The 16,235-nt window shown below is 42.6% G+C and overlaps 1 protein-coding gene and 1 long non-coding RNA gene across 2 annotated transcripts in view; one reads left to right on the forward strand and one right to left on the reverse strand.

Annotated features, from left to right (window-relative positions):
- Window positions 1-283: 283 nt before the first annotated feature.
- On the reverse strand, window positions 284-15,462 carry LOC146180357 (uncharacterized). Its single transcript, XR_014700976.1, has 3 exons — window positions 15,336-15,462; window positions 781-880; window positions 284-363 (listed from the first exon to the last, which is right to left on the reverse strand). It is a non-coding gene; the product is annotated as an uncharacterized LOC146180357 (long non-coding RNA).
- A 127-nt stretch (window positions 15,463-15,589) lies between these two features.
- Window positions 15,590-16,235, forward strand: part of LOC146180358 (beta-1,3-galactosyltransferase 5-like) — a 277,397-nt gene continuing 276,751 nt past the window's right edge. Inside the window, exon 1 of the mRNA XM_084579552.1 lies at window positions 15,590-15,695. The gene's annotated coding sequence lies outside the window, so the exon portion shown is untranslated. The remainder of the gene's footprint in view (window positions 15,696-16,235) is intronic.

A 16,235-nucleotide genomic window follows, 5' to 3' on the forward strand; every position in this document is an offset into this window, starting at 1 on the left:
ACTTCGGTACTAGGGAGTCGTGAACGCTGCACGTCATACGCTAAAAAATGAAGCCTCCCCCAAATCTTTCCCGAAGAAGTAAAAGCAGGGTGGCAGCCAAGATGCCGGTAGCACCTCAAGCGTACAGTGGCTTTGCTGCAATGTGCGTCCACGTCGCGGTCACTCAACACTCCTCCTAGTATGAGACTTGCACAGAACGTCACGCTTGTAAGCGTTGTTCTCTCGGTATTGCCGTCCTATCCAGGGCGCGAAAGACAACGACAACGAAGCGAGTGAATTAAAGCTTGTTTATTGAAAACGGTCAATGTATCTGCATAGAAACAGAACATGGCAGTGTAGGCAGTCATCCTTGTAGTGGGTTATCTGAAATACAGAGCGGATTACATCACAATTCTGTCTGTATTACACATTCCTTTTAGGTTTCCTTCCATTGTCTAATTTCCACTGAGATACCAATAATTCCACTTCATTCTCTGAACCACACTGTGTCCCGTGCCTCTCCAATATATTTGGGCAGAAAGTATCAAAATTAAAGTGCGCTAGAGCCCATGATGACGTTATCCGTGGAGCCATGATTCGTTAGATTAAATGCACTTACTTCAAGGCTCTTGCTTGCAGCCGCCAAAACAAACAAAAAAAGACATTTGCAAGGTATTAACCAGAAGAAAAATACCCTCAATACGAAGTGTCTCCTCGCGAGGAAGGTTAATTCAAAGCCTAAAGTACAACATCCTCGCTCCGGACACGACAGCAAGAGAACGAAGCAATATCGCTAATTACCTCGCCAGGCACGACTGCAGCGAGTGTTGTTTGAACACAGCCGATCACTCCCAGCGGCTTTGCTCGCAACAGCATGGGTGCCAGGGTATATATTTATGGCCTGGTGTAAAAAGACGCGAAGGCGAAGTGTATGAGGAAAGAGCACGGAACGTTTCTGCCGTTTACGGTTTGCCCTTGGTGTAGTCTTCTAAGTCGGCTCGGTTTTTCGTTGGTTCATCAGATTGCTTTGATATCTCTTCTAGGTTGACAAAGCGTGACACGTGACACGTTGACACGTGAGAGAAAACTGATTGCCTTGCGGTGGGGCATGACTGATGTCTGGCAACGAAAAGCAGCAAGGTGCGAAGACTGCGTTGATGCATTGCAATCGACTCTCAGTTGTTCAAACTACATACTGCCATAGTACGCGAGACGGGCAAAATGTTATAGACCGAAACGTTCTTTCTTCGTTATTAAGGAACGCTGATGTTGTAAGTAAAATTAAGAATGGCTCGTGTCGGAACGTCCACGTACGCGAAGAAGTACCCGCAGGACAGTTTGCAAGCAGGAGCCATTAACGATGGTATGGCATCATACGCGTGAAGGATAAGCTTAAAGCTGACGAGTGTATCAGGATCGTCTACAGGAATACGTCATCAGAAACTAAATCATGCATATTGCCCCACGAACAAGATCGCGCAAAAATACACTTCCGGCAATAATAATAATAATAATAATAATAATAATAATAATAATAATAATAATAATAATAATAATAATAATAATAATAATAATAATAATAATAATAATAATAATAATAGTAATGTTAATAATAATAATAATAATAATAATAATAATAATAATAATAATCACTACGACGCGTTTATGCATCAAATCGTTACACTCGATTCCTACAGGTCAGCCCAAGACCACACGCTTGTACCCAGCAATGGAGGAGGGAGGAAAAGTTACATGGAGCTATAAATGGGCACACACCAGCAGAGTGTCGAACCAGAGCAGGAACCGAAGCCGAATTTTTTCCTCCATCTTGGGAACCCGAACCGGAATAAAAAGGAGAAACAGTTCCGAACTGGTTCGCGGTATGGTGCCGACCCACTTTTGCTGGCAACTTATCTTTATTACTTTTCTTTTATAAATAACTCCTTGTAAAACGCCTTCTCACTTATTTCAAAAGTACCACTGCACACCGAAAACATCGCAACCATACTCAAAAATCGTCTCTCGCAAAAATGTGCAAGAACAGGAAAATGTATTGTCACATGCATAGCTCCAATCTGGTGTCGGGCTATCGTTTCATCCCAAGCACGGGTGGCCGCTGCACTGCGCAATGGCTCATAAGGTTGCCCATTCGAGAGCCTTCTTAAGTAGTGCAACAATGGCATGTAATTCGTAAGTTGAGTTATATATTGACATAAATACATATATAACCATGTACAGCTCAAAAATGAAATGACGAATCTGTAAAAGATTGTCGGAAATCATTTTATTTTCCTGTCGTTCCACAACATCGCAATAAGTCATATGACATGTGCAAAGCAGCCGTATGCGATACGACGCTAGCAGATACAATTTGGTTGACCGAAACTTCTGAATGATAAACCGACGCTTGTGATGGGAATGCCGCTTTGGGCAGCAATTTACCGGTCTGTTCTTGAGTAGTATCTGAACTTAGCACAAAGATAGCCCGATTTTTCTTTTTGTCTTTTCCTTTTGTCCCTAGTGATGTCTGCTTCTTTTATTTCTCTTGGCAAGTTAAACTGTGCCAGGAGTGAAATTCCGATGTTCAAACCTGAAGATTAGATGGACCACAGAACTGAGAAGAATTACCGGAAGGAATTTTACAAGCTCTACTTGGTGTGTTATCGTTTCGGCCAATACAACTACGGTGTCGGAACGAAGAATTCGTTTCGTCGATTTATCCCCCATTACTGATGCCATTACCTAAGACAGTGAAGAAAGGTGGTACTGAAAGCTAGAAGTGCACTACTAAGGTAAAGCGTAACTAATGAGTAACCTTTGGTCTATGGATTGCGTGGTGACGCGGGAGGTCAGGACAAAATTAAACCTTGAAAAGCAGGGAGAGGGACGAGGTCAAGCGGAGCGAATTAACCTGCGGCTATGCCCTAAGGGAAAAAAAAGAAAGCAGTGAATGGCAGTAATTGTGGAATCAATGAATTGCAGTGTGAGACCCTCAGTAGCTCACCAAGATACTTTGTTGGGCGAGTTGGTACTTATTCATTATTGATATAAACAGCGCGAACACGAAAACAAGGGACAAGAAACAAGAAAGCCACAGTACATGCGCTGACTCACAACTAAGCCTAAGCCGTTTACTCCAAGGCCCAGAAAAACAAACATGAAGAAAACGAAACAGTCACGTGAAAAACCCCTGGGTTCACCTGCTGCATAAAAATTACTTTAAAAAGTCACTTAAAAAAGACACCTCTTTGCTTGAAAGAGCAAGAGACGGCTTGCTGACACACTTATTGTCCGTTGAAATAAAATACGCTTCCACTATCTCTCTCGTTATCTTTTGTTTGTGGCGATATAAAATCTTAACACTGTCAAACTTAGGAAATTGGAAAGGACAAAACGTTTCTAGTATCCCATTGCCAGTCATGTGAAATAATGAAGAAGGAGAAGAAGAAGTGCACTCCTAAGTTTGACAGTGTTAAGATTTTATATCGCCACAAAGAGAAGATAACGAGAGAGATAGTGGAAGCGTATTTTATTTCAACGGACAAAGCCGTCTCTTGCTCTTTCAAGCAAAGAGGTGTCTTTTTTAAGTGATTTTTTAAAGTAATTTTTATGCAGCAGGTGAACCCAGGGGTTTTTCACGTGAATGTTTCGTTTTCTTCATGTTTGTTTTTCTGGGCCTTGGAGTAAACGGCTTAGGCTTAGTTGTGAGTCAGCGCATGTACTGTGGCTTTCTTGTTTCTTGTCCCTTGTTTTCGTGTTCGCGCTCCTCAGTAGCTCATTACGTTGACCAGCGAGGATAGGGGCCGAGCAAAACAGTATCTTGCAGAGTTAAAACTGATGGTACCTGCATAGTGATTTCTAACCGAACGGTCCTAATGAGTGTCTCCACGAGTGACATCATACCGAGGCTGGTGGTGAAAAGAACCTACAGGCACTTGGGTAGTCAAAACATCACTGCGCCGAAAATGAACGCGCACACCACTTTGAAGAAACAAAGCGCCAAATGAAGGAAGCTTCAAAATAGAAAATAAGACTATACGGCGGAATGTCTCTTTGCATGGCATGACGTGTATAATGTGTTTGAGAATTAAGTTTAGTTTCAACCACCACGTCAAGGAGCAATGATAAAATAGAGTATTTATTTATTTATTTATTTATTTATTTATTTATTTATTTATTTATTTATTTATTTATTTATTTATTTATTTATTTATTTATTTATTTATTTGTTTACTTATTAGAGATACTATCAGTCCAGTCAGGACCAAGATAGGAGCGATACAGGGTACAGATTACAAAGGCGGAACACGACAAACAAAACACCAGCACCATACAGTCGGTGCCAAGTTTTAACATATCAAAAATGGAACTGACCTCTAAGCAACAAATAAAAATGCGCAAAAATATCGCTGCAACGAAACAGAAAACAATGTGAAAACACCATGCCCAACACAAATGCAAGGCGCATTATATCAGGCACTATACCAACAATCACGAACTCCGGCAGAGAACACATCAACGCCCGATGCGAGCACCACATTCTCTGGCAGTCTGTTCCATTCTCTCGCTGTGGACAGGAAGAAGGAATGCTTGTAGCAGTGCTTAGAAAACTTTTGTTCTTTTACGTGTCTGCAATGTTTACCCCGAGTGATACGTGAATTAGTTTCGCTTATGCATTGCTGCTTATCGATATGTACCATGTTGTTCGTAATCTTATAGAAAAGAATGAGTCTTTTGTTTCCGGCGACATTGAAGAGGGCGCAAGTTTGCTAAAGTGTAAAGTGGGGTTACCTGATCTTGTCTTCGGAAGCGAGAATAGATAAAGCGAAGTGCACGTCGCTGCACTCGCTCCAGTTCAGCTGCAAGTGTTTGAGTGTATGGATCCCACACCTCACACGCATATTCCATTATCGGGCGTACGAGCATCTTATAAGCCGTAAGTTTAGTATCCTGTGTAGCATGCTTAAGTGACCGCCTAATGAATCCTAATCTTTTATTTGCTTTAGCAACAATGTTATGTACGTGAGTGTTCCAACGCAGGTCTGAAGTAATTGTCACTCCCAGGTATGTATATTCTGTTACTCGATTAAGTTTGTTTTCTTGTAATGAGTAGTCAAATTCGAGTGGCTGATGTTTGTGTGTGATTGTCATACATACTGTTTTACTGGGGTTTAAAGACATTTGTCACTTTCTACACCATTCGCTAATGTTGAGCAGGTAACCATTAAGCTTAACTTGATCTTCAACTGAATTAACATTAGTATAAATAATGCAATCGTCTGCAAATAATCTGGCCTTGATTTCTGAATCTTCAATGAGGTCGTTTATGTAAACAAGAAACAATAACGGTCCGAGTACCGAGCCCTGTGGCACTCCCGATGTCACGTCACACACTTGGGATGCGCTCCCGTCAATACTTACAAATTGCCTGCGGCCCACAAGAAAACTTTCCAGCCAACGAACTATATTTGAGTTTTTGAGTACTGATTGAAATTTGCTTAAAAGTTTTCTATGATTTACCTGATCGAAGGCTTTCCTAAAGCCTAGGAATATTATGTCAATTTGCCCTTTATGGTCAATGATTTCGCTAAAATCATGCAAAGTTTCTATTAATTGTGTAACCGTAATCTTCAACTGAATTAACATTAGTATAAATAATGCAATCGTCTGCAAATAATCTGGCCTTGATTTCTGAATCTTCAATGAGGTCGTTTATGTAAACAAGAAACAATAACGGTCCGAGTACCGAGCCCTGTGGCACTCCCGATGTCACGTCACACACTTGGGATGCGCTCCCGTCAATACTTACAAATTGCCTGCGGCCCACAAGAAAACTTTCCAGCCAACGAACTATATTTGAGTTTTTGAGTACTGATTGAAATTTGCTTAAAAGTTTTCTATGATTTACCTGATCGAAGGCTTTCCTAAAGTCTAGGAATATTATGTCAATTTGCCCTTTATGGTCAATGATTTCGCTAAAATCATGCAAAGTTTCTATTAATTGTGTAACCGTTGGCATGCCCTGTCAAAAACCATGCTGACACCCATTCAAGAATTCAATATCTGTTAAGTATTGTCGAATGTGCTTTGAGACAATGTGCTCTAGAAGCTTACAACAGGTTGACGTTAGTGCGATGGGACGATAATTACTGACCGTTTTTGAATCACCAGTCTTGAGAATAGGAACTATTTTGCTAGTTTTCCAATCATCGGGAACCGTGCTTGTTGATAGTGACTTCCTATTCCTAAACACTAGTACGAGGTATCTAGCTGACCATTCTGCGTATCGCTTCAAAAACAGATTAGGAATATCATCAGGGCCAATTGATTTTGATGTTTTTAGGCTCAACAATGAATTCAGTACGCCTTCTATCGATAAGCTTATGTCGTCAATTGCGCGTGTTTCAGCAGCGAACCTAGTATCCGCTGGCTTGTTATCGTCTTCACTGAAAACACTTGCGAAGTATGTATTGAAAAGATCGCACATTTCAGTCTTTTCACTTATAGGTCCGCTCTGTGAGCTTATCTCCGCGACTTTTTTCTTTGGTACTGCCAAGTGTCTCCAAAACTTTTGAGGTGATTCTCGTAGAAATTTTTCCAATGTATCGTTATAAAACTTAAATTTAGATTCCTTTATGTGTGACCTCATATTACTACTTAGAGCTAGCATGTCACTCAACGCAGCCGGATCGAGTGTGCGTCGGTACTTTTTCCTACGCCTGCCGATTTTTCATACATACTGCATATCTGAGAAGTAACTGCGTATCTGAGAAGACCAAAAATGTGCGGATGGATGACTTAAGTGTTTGTAGGGCAGAGAGGATCTGGTCTCGTTGCGTTTTGTTGCAAAGGAAGGTTAAAAGTCACTTCCAAGATATGTCACTGTCGACGAACATCCCTACATATTTCATATTATCAGAAGAAGAAATGGAATGCAGTCGCAACCAAGGAATGCAAAAACAGCGGCTCCACTGAAGCAAACGTTTGATGCGGATAATGGAAACAGACAACTTTTGCGGTTTTCTGAATTATTGAGGTTAAATTATTTAAATACCAGCTCATAATATGCACGGTGCCGATCCTAAGGACATCCACTGTCGTAAGAAAAGATGTATTAGTTGACAAAAGAACTTTTGGCATCTGTATATTGAAACATGACGCAAATTGAAGCAGCGCCAGGAAAATTGTTAACAAAAAAAAATTGCTGCGGCTTAGCTCGGCAAGACCCGGTTAGGTAAGCGAAAGCTTTATTACGATCTGTTATGCAGTGTTAGTAAGCCAGGTAATAGTCATATAGGCTTGAACGTAGTTTACAGAAGAGAAGCTCGAATAAGCATGATCAGTCACGGTTTTGCTGTGGTATTAATTCACCTGTCTCCGAGCCTAAAGGACACTACAGCCACGCCTAGACGGTACGCAGGTGTCAAGGCCATTTTGAAGAAGAATTTCCCAGGAGACATGCCAGATGGGAAGCGATGGCAGTGGAGGGATACGGTAGGCTGTGTGCCATTGTGTCAGGTAATGTTGTATATTGTGGAGATATTTTTTTTTATTTATTTAAGCATACTGTAAGCCTTGGTAGGCTCTTACAGGAGTGGGTGAGTTGATGGGACCGTTATACAAAATGAAAAACATCAGAAACACAAAAAATGGAAAACATACGCACTGCAACACTCTAACGGGCATTCAATTTTTCGCATATGAAGCACTGTAAAGAACCGCGAAGCGACACAATAATAGAACACGTTAGACAATAGGTACTAATAAGATAAAATCCTAAAAAAACCGGTGCGGGGATAAAACCGGTGAGGGTGAATTTTTCTAGGTGTGTGACGAAGAAGTCATGGCAATTGTGCGAAGTATAAGAAGCGAAGCAGCAGCAGAAGAAACGAGTGTCCCCGGCTGCTCGCGCCACACATGCGAAGGAGATCAGCGCCTGCTCCTCGCAAAGCGCCTGAGGAAAAATTCCCGGCGCCGATTAGCAAGGTTCGACGAGGCCAGCAAAGCTTTCGCCGGGGTGGCACAGGGGTTGCGGCGCTCGACTACTGTTCCAAAGAACGCGGAATCGAATCTCGGCCTCGGCGGCAGCTTTTCGATGGAGGCGAAAAGCAAGGCGCCCGTGTGCTGTGCGATGTCAGCGCACGTTAAAAACCCCCAGGCAGTCGAAATTACTCTGCAGCTCCCCCTGCGGCTCCTCTTTCTCTCCTAGCACTTTCACTCACACCTTTTTTCTTCACATATGGCGCGGTTCAGGTGTCCACAGAAAAAAAAATGTGACAGATAGTGCGCCTTTCCCTTCCTATGCACCAATTATTTACAATTACTCTGGTAAACAGGGCCTCAGGACACCGTTGATCGCCCACTTGTACAAATTGAGACCAATTAGATATTGTCACGTGGTGATGAAAAGGTCGATGATACAAGTGGAGATTCGGTGATTGCACTGAAGAAACTCTTTATTGGGCTGACTTGCGCCCGCAAAAGAACTAAGCAACGCGGCGGCGGCGATATCAACAAACGTGCTCGTCGATCCTCGAACAAAGAATGCGCGTCGCACTCGTCAACGCTCAATTTAAAGGCTGCTCAGAACAATCTAGATAACGTAGCAAACTGCTACTAGCACAACCTGGAGAATAATGACCAGCCAAGGGACGAGGACGAAGAAAGACGTTGTACACACGGTAGCTGGACTAACAACTGTGCTTTAATGAAATAATAGCGTTTCCCAAGAAACCTTGCAAGGCATGCGCAGCTCGACGTCCAACACACAGCATAAAAGTGACAAAAAACAGCAACGCTTCGGAGATAGCCAAGGCCCTAGGGTCTTTGAGATAAAAAACTTTTCTTTCTGCATCAACAATATGGATGCTGTGCCAATACAATTATCTCCTTGCATACTTATGTGATAAGCTTCGAGAACTCCCTTACCCTTGCCCCTACCAAGAAACGTGACATTTGAAAGCAGCGGATAACAACCGCAATCCCTACAATGGCGAGACAAATTAGCTCCGCTGATGTGTGACAAAGAGTTCTGATGCTCTCTGCTGTTTTTGCTGTTTTTTTGCTTTTTTTTTTGTCGCTTTTATGCAGTTTGTTGGACGTCGAGCTGCGCATGCCTTGCAAGGTTTCTTGGGAAATGTTATTGTTTCAATAAAGCACTGCTGTTAGTCAAGCTACGGTGTGTACATCGTCTTTCTTCGTCCTCGTCCCTTGGCTGGTTATTATTCTCTAAGACAATGTACCAACTTACCCATATTTCAACCCTCATACAATCTGGAACATTGTAGAAACATACGCGAGTGATCGGAATCTTCGAGATAGATCTCGGTGCATCGTTCGCGACAAAGAAAATGATAACGCGTCGTATCACGACAACGAGCATGAACAAACACGGGATACAGAATTGATAAGCGCGCCAGAATCACAATGATAAGGCCACATGCAAGCGGCTGTCGAACAGGAACAAATAAAGATTTAAACAGTTCGCGGCAATATATAGTTTTTTTAAAAAGACATGAAAGGCGATTATTCAGACCGAGTAGTTCATTTATGCAGTAAAAGTGTTAGCTTATACGCAGCAACAGTCTGTCAACGCTTGTCGAGCAAGTTTGTTAGCCAAGGCAATATACGGCGGTGACTTGTTGATGCGTGTGCGTCCTCCCGGGACCGCCTATTATTGTTATGATTATGCCTACCTGTGCGTGCGCCAGCCCTTCTCCCATTTTTTATTGTTACTCTGAATCTGATTCATCACGTTTCCCCTGCGTGGCACCTATGATGAAATTCTTCTCGATAACCAGTCGAATTGTCGTAAATAAATAACGTATCATAAATAAATACATGCTTTAACCAGTCGAAAAAGCTTTACATCACTGGTATGCATCCCCGGTTGTTATGCTACAACCGCTTCCATTTCAAATGCCTTCCGCGTCCGCTATTTTTCAGCGAAAAAAAAAGAGGTGCAGCATTGCAATGCAAATCAGGTATACAGGCTTACCTTGACGACGTATTACTTTCTACTCCCTTAAAATCACGGGGGCAGAAACACATTAGTTCTTGTGTTGTGGAATTTCCGGGAGCATGGAAAAAAGCTCGGACTAGACAGATGCAAATTTCACGAGGCAGTAGTTTCCTATAGAGTACCCCGGATTGATCGCGAGGGTCTGTATCCGACAACGCAACATATCGAAGCCATCATGCAGGCTCCCATACCGCAAAACGTACAGAAGTTCATCGTTTTCAGGCATGTCTCAATCTTCGTGCCAGTTCTGTCATCCGCCCTCATATTTTCTTTTCCCATACTCGAAAAATGGGACCAAGCAAAGCAGTTAGTTTATCAACGTCATTTCCTTATTTGCGCATTGCAAGAGTGTACCGAGACGATCAACACATCTATGGATCGTTTTCAAGACGTTTATAATTTTAAGGCGAGAGCCCTAATAGACTTATGTTGCGCCGCCAAAACCAGAGGTCAAAATGTGTCCGCAAAAAGTGGAGCCAAATGTATTAGTGGTAGTGGTACGTGTGATAACGTAATGAATGAAAATGGAAACAAAGGTAGAGATAACATGAATAATTAGTGATAATTAATTAGTAAAATGAATTATTATGAGGAGCACAGTGGTAAGGGACTTAGTGATAAGAAAATTAGCAAAAAGACATCAGTAATATAAAAATTAGTTATAAAGAAGTTAGTGGTAAGAAGATTGTTGATAAGAAGGCTAGTAATAAGAAAATTAGTGAGAAGAAAATGAATGATAAGAACATAAGTGATAGAGGAATTAGAGATAAAATATATCAGTGATAACGAAATTAGTGATAAGAAAATTAATAATAGGTATGCCTTCGCATTTCTCCAAGCGGGTTACCGCAGTGATCTCAAAGTTTTGGTTTGGTGTTTTTCCCCAATAGCTCACAGGTTTAGTTTGCTGTAGGAGTCTTAATTACTTGGTTCTGGTGCAGGGCACTTTAAAAGCGAGATATTGATACACATCAAAAAACTAGGCCATTGTCGTCTATATGTTTTTGGAAGTATCTTATAGAATTCCATACCTTGCTCCCAGTTATCAAAAACGCACCCCATTTTTTATGGCTGTCTATTACCTCAGCGAGGGCTCAGGAGAAAGTTTAAAGGCGACATTTTGGTACGCACTCGGGGTTGGGCTATTTCTATCTATATATCAAAATATAATCTAACCATATTGTCTAACTCTTCCTCAATTAAGTAACGTCATGCATATTTAGCTACGCTCTCCTCAGCTTAACTTGAAACCGTGATTGTTACCTTCTGCTCCATAAGTTAGTATTGGCATTTGAGAGGTTCATCTATAAAATACATTCGATTTGAAGGCTGTCTGTAAGTCGTCATGCACAGTTCGACAGTTCCTGTTAAACGCCACAAATATAGTCTTCTCAAAGTTTCCGCAAAACTTGACTTGCCCTCACTACTTCATTTATATAGATATGCTGTCTTACTCCTTCTACCATCGCATTATATCTCGAAAAGTGCTGTGCCCTTCGAACAAACAGTCGCGAAGGCATAATCTTCGTCAACACACCCCTTTTCGTTCAAGTTTCCAACCACTTTATTGAACAACATGAATTCAATTAATGCTAATGCAAACATGTCTTTATTTTTCATACTTGATCTTACTAGGGAAAGATAAACTACAAAAAACGTACACCACACTGTTAATAAGAAATTTATTTACCATTGCCAAATAAAAGAAAAGTAAGCCCTATCATAAATCAGATTTGGCCGAAATGTACGCTCATTTATGCAAGATGCTAATAGTCCCTGTTCACATCCGTTGTGCAACATCGTCAATAAAGCGCAATTACCAAACGGGCAATGTGTACAACCTCCTCATGGTTCCCAACCCATTTCGTGTGTTTGCTGCAGCAATTATTGTCGCCTTCGAGTCCCGGGAGCGCACGACACGAAGTAACGCATGATTTGAAGATTTATGTTTCCTTTGCAGGCTCGAAGATAAAAAAAAAAAAAGAGAAAAAACTGAATGCAAGTTAAGCAAATGCAACACGGGCGTTGTCCTGTTTACCACCAAGAGCTCGTTCCCGCGTGACTATCTTCTGAAGTTACTGGCACGCTTGGTGCGTATGCTCTTGCTTCGGAGCAAACACTAACGAACTCTCGTGGATAGTAACGATGCCACTGTGGGCGAGTGAATAATTAATAGGGGCTTACGTGCCGGTGAGCCATTGTTGACTATGAAGCGCCCACAGTCGCGGAACAGTTCCGAAAAGATTTAGGCCCTCTGCGGGTATTCAACGTACACGGTAATTTCGCTTGCACAGGAGCTCTTGCACTTCTACAGAGGGTAGCTTCTGCAGCTGAGAATCTAACCCGCGACTAGGACCAAAGCAGCTAAGTTTATCGTCACAGAGTCGGGGCAGCAGCAGCTTTGTTAGTGCTGCATATTATAGATAAATGTTTTCACGCAGAGTGCACACCAAACAAAGTAGAACTGCAACTCAGTCGCTTTTGGGACGAATTAATAGTGTTATTCTTAACAACTCCAGCTATTTCGAAGTCCCTTCATTTTATTAAACAACATGGACGATGTTGTAGTGGTTTCTAAAAACAATAATAAGAATGAACATGATGGCTGTCACTTGCGGGAGTAGCGATCTAAGGGCAACACCGATCCATCCTCATCTCATGACATAAAGTAGGTTTGCGCCTTGGCATTTGGTTGTCTTTCAGAACACCGTCAATGTAGCATGGAGTAAGTCACTTAACTGGTCTCATGCTAAAAAATGCTTGTGAACGAAAATATCTAAAATCATGCGTGGAGAATGCCATCCTACATCGAAGTTTTGCAACAAATAAACAGTGCGATGATAAAAAGGGATGAACAATATAGACGCCCATACGTATACGTATGCTGCTTTCTTCAAAAGCTTTACCTTGATATCTTTCTATGGAATTTTCGCAAGAAATAGTTAGTCGTACATGATTTGCTATGGCAACATCACCTCTGCTTTGTAGCCCACACATCGGACTACTAAATACAAGGACCAAGCATCCACTGAAAATTCTAGCAATAACAAGCTTGCCCTATAAATCTGGTTTCAATACGAAACTAATGGTAATACCAGGGCTGTTGTCACTACTGTTTTCTTTCCCTCCATTTATTTATTTTCTTTCTTGCCTTTGGGTACTGCTTATTCAAAAGAGCGAGGTTATTGAAAATGCATGCTTTGTATCATCCCTGACGCCGCATAAGAAGTAATTAACAAACCTCAAAAAGAATTATTAAAAGGAAGAATCAATTTATGTTTTCTTGTGTTTGTGTTTTTGTTCTTTAAAGCCCTCGTTGCTGGGGTGGACCGGACCAAACAGAGCATCGAAACTGAGCGTGACTTATGACAAGGCAAAGACGGTATATTTCTGGCTGAATATATCTTACTTATTTTCGCTGCCTTTGCTTTTCAGTTTGGAACATGCATGCCATGTCCTTCCGAGCCCCCAGGGCACTTGATGCTAGCGATAATTAGAGGAGTTCTAGGGTATCAACCCTTGCTCCTAATTAGCAGGTAATTAAATTAGCTTCTCTAGTCGAGTGCAGACCAGGTTACCATGGCAACATGAGGACTCTGTTTTTACGAAGGAGTGCTCGGAAAGCGATTACATCGTCATAATGAAATTCAAGCTCGATCTCAAGGTCGTCGAGTCAGCACGTGTTGCTCAGAATAAGTTTAAGCTTGTGAAGCACTCTCAGTGCATAAAGTAAAAACAGAGAGAAGAGCATGTTACCGGCTGAGAACGTTAAATGAGATCGTAGAAAAATTGATGAAGAACAAACAAAACACAATCTGCTAAAAATTACCCTTGAGTTAAGTATTTGTGATCTCCAGCTGAGTTGTATTAAAAGAGTCAAGTCTTTCAAATTTCGAAAATGTGCGAAATGCTTCTCGCGTTCTTGTACAATTACTGTCAACATGACTCACAATAAATGCACGCTTTAATCGGCCACGTCATCATCCCTCTTAACGATCCCCAACCGATGTAAAGATGATTAGGACAACCACTATCATCGCCGTCGCCATAAATTGGCATACAGAAAAGCCATCCTGGCACAGCCGAAAAAATTCAATATAAAGTCATGAATGATAAGTGTTATATTTATTTATTTATTTATGTTTTTGCAATTCAAGTTTAGACTAGAGTAAGGCCATTGAGTTAACAGCAGCTTCACACTGTCCGCTGCCAAATGTATGGACCAAATTCTTCAGCGCTCCTACTCTGGGGTTACTCTCAGCCTCCGAATTTTAAATACTCGTCTTGTGTTCACGTAAAGGTTTGGTTTGATTTGTGGGGTTTCACGAGCCAAAGCGACTCAGGCTATTAGAGACGCCGTAGTGGAGAGCTCCGAAAATTTCGACCACCTAAGGTTCTTTAACGTGCCCCACTGGTACACGTAAGCATGCGGGATCGAATCCCGGTCCCGGCGAACGCATTTCAATGGAGGCGAAAAGCAAGGCACCCATCAGTGTAAGGTAAAGAAAGACTCCAGGTGGTCGAAATTTCAGGAGCTTTCAGTACGGCGTTTCTCATAGCCTCCATCGCTTTCAGACGTTAAATCATATATAGAAAACCAATTATTTATGCAGTTTTAAGCTGGGACAGTATTCATTCATATCTTGCTTTCAGTCACTGTTATAAACGCAATGTTTTTGTTTGTTTTCTTTTGTTCGTCTTTTTGTGCTGCCAAACAAGCTGTACCAAGAAAAGCTGATGAACTGAAGAGTTTCAAATACTTAAGGTTATCGCCGGAGGCCAGATGTAATCCGGCTTTGCGTCCTTGACAGACGGCGCAAAAAGAAAAAGAAAACCTAGAAAGCCCTGATGGAAGTCAACGCACCCGAACGCCTTTGCGCTGCCGAAAAAAGCAGACGGCGCAATGAGAGGGTGGAACACTCTGGAGCAGATAAACAATACAAACGCTAGCCGACCACTTATAAAGGCTGCGCAAACCGCCTACGTTAGCATACATCAGCAGACGACGTCAAGAGCGGACCACAAATACTAGTACAGGACCCTTAACTCCAACTCTGACAGATTTTAAATGTGATAGCAACATATCGTAGAACATATCAGCGCGCTATGTTACGCTAACGCATGCAACTACGCCGGATGAACGGGGCAGACGCCAGCAGCCAAAATTTGCTGACGGCGCTAACGCACGACGTTAGCACAGGGCGCTTGCTCATGACGTGAGCAGACGGCATTAGCATACGATAGCACCTGACGTTAGAAGACCACAGTGGCAGACAGTTGTAAATAACAGCGGTAGCTGATCGCGGAACCATGCAACGGTGGTAGACAGCGTTACCAGGCGACGCGGACAGGAGCACGCGAACAGCATCGGCGGTAGCGGTAGACAACGTAAGCAGGCGACGCCCGCTGCAGCAGAGCAGACGACTGGCGTGCGCCGGCACGGTGGTTGCACACGACAGGAGCAGACGACAGAAGCAGCTTAACGGTAGAGACGCGCGTCCGGCGCGCGCCGAACGATGGCGCTGGCGTTTGAGTCGTCAGACTTTTTTTTTTTTTCTTTTACATTTCGACGCTGGCGCCGAGTGCGATGCCGCCGCCGCCACCGTGCCGTCAGTGCGCTCCGTTCAATCGCGAGCGAGACGGCTCTCGCGGTGTGACGTCTTCGCCTGTTGCTCACGTTCGACGTCACTGGCCGGTGAGTGGCACCACTTTCTCCGCTTCCACCAGACCGGTCCGATTAGTCATTGTTTCACCCATGCAACTGGAATGGAAAGTTTGACTCGCTACCTCCGATCATGCCGAAGTGCCTGCACTTTTCGCGCTCGCATTCTCCCCAGCGGCTATTACGATTAGAGCGCGATAGCTACCCGGATGTTTATTAAAACTGAAAGTCGCGCTGTGATGAGTTACTCTCGTGGGCACAGACGGAGAGCAATGGGCTGACTACAGCGATGTCACCGCTACTGGACTACCGCAGAAATACCTATTCCGCGCCAACTATGAGCTTCATCTGTTCTGTAGTTTCCATGACAGTGGTTTTGCAAACTTTAAACTGTTGTGCATTTGGCTCAAAGAGGTGGTCCTTATGATCTTCCCTACAGTATACAAATGCTGCAATGACTACCTGTCTTGCAAACGAAATAAATAACTCAATACTTCAATGCCTAGCTGTACCATTGTGAAAGTGCTATGCATAATGGCAAAGCAGGCACTGCGGTTGACCATACAATGACAA

The sequence above is a fragment of the Amblyomma maculatum genome, chromosome 9 (assembly GCF_055883805.1).
Source record: "Amblyomma maculatum isolate TAMU_Amacu chromosome 9, ASM5588380v1, whole genome shotgun sequence".
Taxonomy (NCBI): Eukaryota; Metazoa; Arthropoda; class Arachnida; order Ixodida; family Ixodidae; genus Amblyomma; species Amblyomma maculatum.